Below are 8,560 nucleotides of genomic sequence, written 5' to 3'. Positions count from 1 at the left end.
CCTAGTTCGGGACTGACGGGGCTCGAACCCGCAGCTTCCGCCTTGACAGGGCGGTGCTCTGACCAATTGAACTACAATCCCCGCGGGGTGTATGGCATACCCATTCTTAAATAGAACCATAAGAAGATTCGATTCGTCTTTCGTACTCTAAGAAATAGACGAATCATATACTACATACCCACATATTATATTATACGTGGGTATAGTGAGAGTGACATAACTAGTATGTCGTGATTTTTTATCACTAAAAATGGATAATAATCCAGCCTTCAATAAGAAAAACTCTTTTGTTTGTAAGAAAGGAATGAGAGAGATATGGATTAGAAAAAAAAATTTCCCTTTTTTCTTTATCTTTTATTTCTATAGATCAGACATTTTATTTTATGGAAGAAAAACAAAAGGATTTAGTTCATACTCACGAAGCCCTAGATTTTTGGTTTGGGCCGAGCTGGATTTGAACCAGCGTAGACATTGTCAACGAATTTACAGTCCGTCCCCATTAACCACTCGGGCATCGACCCAGGAAGAATTTATTCTAGGGTTTTTGCTAATCTATGATTAACCTCCTTTCATAATACTCCCTACCCCCAGGGGAAGTCGAATCCCCGCTGCCTCCTTGAAAGAGAGATGTCCTGAACCACTAGACGATAGGGGCATCACTAGACGATAGGGCCATATACAACCGCTCGTGATTATACTATAATCATAGTATGAGCAGTTTTTTGGAATTGTCAATATACTCGAAAAGTATAAATAGATCCAAAGCAAAGAGTTTTTCCAACTTTTCTGTTATGTTTTCATCTAGGATTTTTTTTAGTTGATCGTTATAGATTAATTCTCCGTGCTTCATTTAGTGTTCATACCAAAAATGCATCCATCCCGCACTAAGTCATAAAATTCTCTAAAAATATAGAGAAAGTTTCAAAAACAAAGAAAAAAAGTGAATCAATTTAGTAGAAAAGTACTCTATCAGATTCGAACCAACGACTTACGTCTTAGCACGAGATTACTCTACCACTAATTTAAAAAGCCCTTTATCGGATTTGAACCGATGACTTATGCCTTACCATGGCATTACTCTACCACTGAGTTAAAAGGGCTTTTTATTTAATTCAAAAATTAGCCACTTGGATTTCCCATTATGGGTCTACTGCATAATGTACATATTATATATATAATATATAGAGATAGAGAGAGAGACATTATGTAGAGATTGTATATGTATATATCGATATCTTGAGAGCTCAAAATAAAATTAATAAAAAAAAACATACCCTACATAACATATCCAACTCTTCTTGGTTCAGGGTTTTCCGTTTCCGAAGACTAGTAAAATAGGCGGATTCTGGAACCCCAAGGATTCAACGGTATATGGATATGGAAAATATAAGATTTCCGATCCTAGCGGGAAAAGGCGGGGAACAGATACCCAATAGGATATAGGATCCTTGGGAGGAACTTTTGGTAATGGCCTTGATCCTCTATGCTATTTTTTATGTGTTCTTAGTTCTATTGAACTTTTTGCATTCTTTTAAACAAGAATCTAATAAACTAGAATTGAGTCAGTGGAAAAAAGGAGAGAGAGGAAAGTGTTAAATGGAGAGAGTCGACTAATCAGAGACTTTTAGGATCTTCTTTACATCAGGTAAATCTGTCGGCCCTGTCCGTTTTTTTCTTTAAGTTACGACTCTTTGCTGCTTACTTCTATCAAGCCATAGGGAAAGTCTATGATGAATTTGGAAAACTCATCTCACTCTTACTCTATGGCTCGGACTTAATGGGGGAAGAAAACATCTTCCATAATTTCTTTTTTGTTCAATTCTGGACAAAAAAGAAAAGGAAAAAAGGAATTTATAGGGACAGTGTTACCCCCTATATCCCCTAGTTTATATTGTAGGAATAATAAAACAATTTAGCAGTCTGACACACTTACGTCCTTGCAAAGTAAATAATTATTATTGTAGTCGTAACCGTAGAATAGGATCCTAATCAAAATAAATACATTTGGTTCAGGCGCTATTAGCATGGTAAGAAAAGATTTTTTTTACAGACCAGAGGGGCTATCTAAATCCTAAAGTAAAGGCGAGCGATCGAAGTAGAAGTACCAACGGCTCAGTGTCATGAACCTTCTCCATCTGATTCAATAAGGGGGAATTAGCCTTCTTGTCAAATGGCTATCCTTGACAAAGGGTACCATTTATACCATAATCTACAATGTAGCGGGTATAGTTTAGTGGTAAAAGTGTGATTCGTTCTATTAATAACTGAATTTGAAATGATATACTTAAGGCATCCTTAAGTTTTTTATTTTTATATTCCGATGAAAACTTTAGTTCTTATAAAGGATTAAATCCTTTTCCTCTCAATAGCATATTGAGGAAGAATATACATTCTGGCGATTTGTATCCAAAGACTAATTTAAATTGCATCCAAAATAAAAATAGGATTATGAGTACAGAGTCGCGAAGCATAATTTTGCATTGGATTAAGTATTCCAATTTTGAAAATATGAGTAAAGGATCTATGGATGAAGATACAAAAAAGTTGATTTCCAATCGTAACTAAATCTTCTTAAAATAAGGAATAAGGAAGCCAAATAGCTAAAAAACGATAGTTTTGGTTTACTAGAACCATCCGCATATTGTTTCAGCTCGGTGGAAACCCAATTCTTTTCCTCAGGATCTCTTGAATGAAATTAGGGAACGAAGTAAGTAGATTAGATGAATTTAGATAGAATTTCTATCTCCTACTCTATAAGGATCATCTAGAAAGCGGAGAGCTTTGGTTCCATTCAAATAGAAAAGCTGACATAGATGTTAAGTGGTGAGAATATCCATAAAGGAGCCGAATGAAATCAAAATTTCATGTTCGGTTTTGAATTAGAGACGTTAAAAATAATCAACCAACGTCGACTATAACCCCTAGCCTTCCAAGCTAACGATGCGGGTTCGATTCCCGCTACCCGCTCCATTCTGTATAAAAGGAGTATTCTATTTGTCTAGACATGTTAGAGGCTTGTATTCAAGCCTTTTTTGTCCACCAGTTTCTGGTACTCCAGAGCGGAGTAGAGCAGTTTGGTAGCTCACGAGGCTCATAACCTTGAGGTCACGGGTTCGATTCCCGTCTCCGCACTTAGCAGTCTGTATAAAAGGACTATTCTATTTCTCTAGATATGTATGGTAGAGGGGCGTATCCAACCCTTTTTTATTCATTAGTTCCCGGCCCTAGAGGGCAAAATTGAGCAGTTTGCGAAGTCACTTGCCTTCAAAAAAAGAAGGCGCAAGGCCTCTCCCTACCCTGCAGAAAATAAAAATGAAACGAAAGGGACAGTCTACCTCTCCCTTCCCTTTAAAAAAAGTTTGCCCGTTGTTTGTCTCAGTTAATACCCAATTTTTGGAGCTCTGTTGGCGAGTTCTATTTCTGCCTCTGGAGCGCCCTCTTTTTTTGAGTGGGATGCAAAGGAAGGGTAAGATAGTAAGGGATACGGCACTAGACTAACACCTAATTAATACTTAATTTAATATAAGTAGTTAAACAGTTAACTAGACTAAACTTTTTATCATAGTACTTTGATAAATTAAGCGGGCGAGCGGCGGGAATCGAACCCGTATCTTCTCCTTGGCAAGGAGATATTTTACCATTGAACTACGCTCGCTACGGTATATATTTTATAGCGTATATCCGCCTGGGTCGACCTTCTATGTCTGGGTCGACCGTTTCATTTCATTTTCTATTATATTAGAGTTTTCCTTTTTTTATTATCTGTCAATGAATATTCTAATGGGAATGGAATTTCATAATACTGAAAGAGAAGAGCTAGCAATTCGGAACGCAAATTGCGTTTTAATACGTCTCACTATTCTAATTTTTAGAAGAAATGGCCTTTATTATTTCTTTTTTATGGGGTTAATAAATATTAACCAAATTTCATTTAAGAAATGAGAGAATTCAGAATAGCTACGAGAAAGACTAGTCCAATCCATAATGATGTACCGGAAAATACAACATTTTTATTATTTGACCAACCATCAGGAGAAGCAAATACAAGGGGTACACTAATTACTAAGACTGAGGAAGTCGCAATTAATGCAAAAACAGCTAATTGGAAAGCAATAGTCATATTTCTAATCCTCCAAGCTACCATCAAATAAAGTTGACTACATATTTGATCCCTCACTTAAACCAAAATTGTAAAAAAATACAAGAAGTAGGAGGGGTTTAATCATGAATCCATTGATTCTTCTCTTTAATTCAAATTTATTACTTAAACCGCTTTTTTATTTGGATATGGGGGTGAGAAGAGATTATTTACTCTTTATTTCACAAGCGGGTATAGCGGATCCTGTATCCGTGTATACAGTATACAGAGATATATCGAAAAGGAACTTGTATCTGATATCTTTCTAGAGGCTAATAAATCTTTTTATTTTTTATATGGCTATGTTCTATTTGTAGGAGTAAAATAAGGATTAGGCTGTGGAGAGATGGCTGAGTGGTTGATAGCTCCGGTCTTGAAAACCGGTATAGTTCTAGGAACTATCGAGGGTTCGAATCCCTCTCTCTCCTTTTGCTTATTGAATACGTTTGTTTCTTTCATTTTTATTTATTTTTTTTTTCTGTCCCTTATCTTTCTTTCATAAAAAGGAATGAATGGCTCGGCTAGATGGAATAACCGAGCCAGAACAGAAAAAAAGTAGAACAGGTATAAATAAGAAAATCTTAGTTAAGAGGGTTCATGTAAAGAACAGGTTCCAAATCACGATCGATTCCCTTTTCAAAACCTGCTGCAGCAGCTCGGGCTCTTCCTGCATGCCATAAATGGCCCACAAAAAAGAAGAATCCTAGAACAAAATGAGAAGTTGATAACCAACTTCTAGGAGAGACATAATTAACTGCATTGATCTCGGTAGCTACGCCACCCACGGAATTTAAAGAGCCTAAAGGAGCGTGGGTCATATATTCTGCTGAGCGTCGTTCTTGCCAAGGTTGTATGTCTTTTTTCAACCTACTCAAGTCCAAACCGTTGGGGCCCCTTAGAGGTTCTAACCATGGAGCACGAAGGTCCCAAAAACGCATAGTTTCCCCTCCAAAGATAACCTCCCCAGTTGGGGAACGCATTAGATATTTACCTAAACCTGTGGGTCCTTGAGCGGATCCCACATTAGCTCCAAGACGCTGGTCTCTAACTAGAAAAGTAAATGCTTGAGCTTGAGAAGCTTCTGGCCCGGTGGGTCCATAAAACTCACTCGGATAAGCTGTATTATTGAACCATACAAAACAACAAGCGATAAAACCAAAGACAGATAAAGCAGCTAAACTATAAGACAAGTAAGCTTCTCCAGACCATACAAATGCACGGCGAGCCCATGCGAAGGGTTTGGTTAAAATATGCCAAATTCCGCCAAATACACAAATAAAACCCAACCATACATGCCCACCAATTATATCTTCTAAATCATCTACACTAACAATCCACCCTTCTCCACCAAAAGGAGATTTTAGTAAATAACCAAATATAACACTGGGACTAAGGGTCAAATTGGTAATTTTTCTTACATCTCCCCCCCCAGGGGCCCAGGTATCATATACACCGCCAAAATAAAGAGCCTTGAGTACTAGAAGAAAAGCACCTAGACCTAACAAAATTAAGTGAATACCCAAAATTGTAGTCATTTTATTTCTATCTTTCCAGACATAACCAAAGAATGGAAAAGATTCCTCAAGAGTCTCGGGTCCCAGAAGCGCGTGATAAATGCCACCGAAGCCTAAGACTGCGGAGGAAATTAGGTGAAGTACGCCAGATACAAAGTACGGAAAAGTATCTAGAACTTCCCCCCCTGGCCCTACTCCCCAACCTAGAGTAGCTAAGTGTGGAAGTAAAATCAACCCTTGTTCATACATGGGCTTTTCTGGTACGAAATGGGCCACTTCAAATAGGTTCATTGCTCCGGCCCAGAATACGATTAATCCGGCATGAGCTACATGAGCTCCAAGCAGTTTACCGGACAAATTGATAAGTCTGGCATTCCCAGCCCACCAAGCAAAGCCGGTGGTTTCTTGGTCACGACCAGCTAAAACGAAAGTTCCATTAAAGAGCGTTTCCACGTGGTAGAACCTCCTCAGGGAATATAAGATTTTCATGAGGCTGATCCTGAGCTGCCATCCACGCACGAATACCCTCGTTTAAAAGAATATTTTTGGTGTAGAAAGTCTCAAATTCAGGATCTTCCGCTGCACGGATTTCCTGGGAAACAAAGTCATAGGCACGTAAGTTCAGAGCCAAGCCAACTACGCCAATAGCACTCATCCATAAACCGGTGACGGGTACAAATAGCATAAAGAAATGTAACCAACGTTTATTGGAAAAAGCAACACCAAAGATTTGGGACCAAAAGCGGTTAGCAGTGACCATTGAATAAGTTTCTTCAGCTTGAGTTGGGTTAAAAGCACGGAAGGTATTTGCACCATCACCGTCCTCAAATAGAGTGTTTTCTACGGTCGCTCCATGAATAGCGCATAGCAGAGCCGCACCTAATACTCCGGCAACTCCCATCATATGAAATGGGTTCAACGTCCAATTATGAAATCCTTGGAAGAAAAGGATGAATCGAAATATCGCTGCTACGCCAAAACTCGGCGCAAAGAACCAACCAGATTGCCCCAGTGGATAAATAAGGAATACAGAAACAAAAACAGCAATTGGACCAGAGAATGAGATTGCATTATAAGGCCGCAATTGAACAGACCGAGCAAGTTCAAATTGGCGTAACATGAAACCTATTAGTGCAAAAGCCCCGTGGAGAGCTACAAAAGTCCATAGACCGCCTAATTGACACCAACGAGTAAAATCTCCTTGTGCTTCGGGCCCCCATAGTAGCAACAAAGAGTGTGCTAAACTATTGGCAGGGGTAGAAACTGCTGCGGTTAAGAAATTACAACCTTCCAAATAGGAACTAGCCAATCCATGGGTATACCAAGAAGTTACAAAAGTTGTCCCTGTAAACCAACCCCCTAAAGCGAAATAAGCACAAGGAAAGAGCAATAGGCCAGACCATCCTACAAAAACGAAACGGTCCCTTCGTAACCAGTCATCCATAGTATCAAATAGATCATTTTCTTCTTTAGGAATTCTACCAAGGGCTATAGTCATAGTGATCCTCCTATTCAATTACTTCAACCATTTCCGAGCACCTCATATCACTTTCCAAGGCATATGATAGTTTTATTATCTGTGGACGATTTCTTTCTCGTTCAATGCCCTTTTTCAATGGTCTCGAAGAGAGAAATTTCCCATTTTTATCTATGGAGTCACAGTCACAACCGAGGTCGTGGTAAATCCATGAATTTGATTCGATTTGTTTTTCTTATACTATTTATTTGTTTTTCTTATACTATAGAAATAGAAATAAATTGTTTTTCTTATACTATAGAAAGAAATAAACCTTTGAATTCAGCATTATTCCAAGACTCCTATTTCAAAGTCTATCTTTTAAGGGAAAAATGCAAATAAAAGTAACCCTTCTTTTCCCATTCCCTCTCTATTGCATGGGTGGAAGAACTAAAATAATAGAGGATTCTGAAAAAAAAAAATGGACCTTCGAAATCCAATTTTATGTGTAGCGCAAAGGAGTTGCGATTTCTTCTTATTCCTATAGAACATCTAGTAACAAGAATATGAAATCGTAAATAGCGAAAAATTCTTGTCTTGCGCGGTCTAAGTCTAAGGAAATAAAAAAAATTCGCTTATACAATTTCATCTACATCGAATTTATATATCAGAATAGCGGATAGAGGCATCATTAAAGGAGTCAGGTCTACTTACTTTATGCTTCTTTCCAATTTTATGGTGGATTTGATAAGAACCCTTTTTGCTTTCTTGATAAATAATCGACAAAAAAAGCGTTTTTTTTATATAACCTGCTTGTTTTATTATAATTATAACAAGTCCTATATGGAAATGCCCGCTAAAGAGAAAATCTATTTGATTGTCTCTCGGCCAATATCGATTTTTAGAAAGAAAAAACAAGAATTTTCTTCTTTTTTTATTAACATTAAGAAAAAAGAATATAATTAAAATGGAATTGGCAATATAATTTTTATAGACTTTTGAAAGAAAAAAAAGGGGTTTTTTGCAACCGTTATTTCTTATTTCTTGCCTATATCATATCACGGAAACCTTTCGCTTTGGAACGTGGAGAGATGGCTGAGTGGACTAAAGCGGCGGATTGCTAATCCGTTGTACAATTTTTTTGTACCGAGGGTTCGAATCCCTCTCTTTCCGCTCCCTTGGATCATTTGGGACTTTCGAATTGGAAAGAATTCTGACCCCCGGATTTTCTCATAGATAAATGTACGAAACAAATCCAATAAGAAAAAAAAAAACTGAATTTTTACTCCTCGCGTCCAGGATTCCGTCCTGGGTCATTAGATAAGAATCCAAAGATAAAGAGTGAAACAAAGAATATCACTACTGTATAAACAAAAAGTTTGAGAGTAAGCATTACATAATCTCCAAGATTTTTTTTTAAGGAATAGATTACCAGTTTTTCCTTACCACACG

Source organism: Triticum urartu, unplaced genomic scaffold (genome assembly GCF_056163025.1).
Source record: "Triticum urartu cultivar PI428250 unplaced genomic scaffold, HENAU_Tu73 scaffold703, whole genome shotgun sequence".
Classification (NCBI taxonomy): Eukaryota; Viridiplantae; Streptophyta; class Magnoliopsida; order Poales; family Poaceae; genus Triticum; species Triticum urartu.
This window is presented reverse-complemented; position numbering follows the sequence as displayed.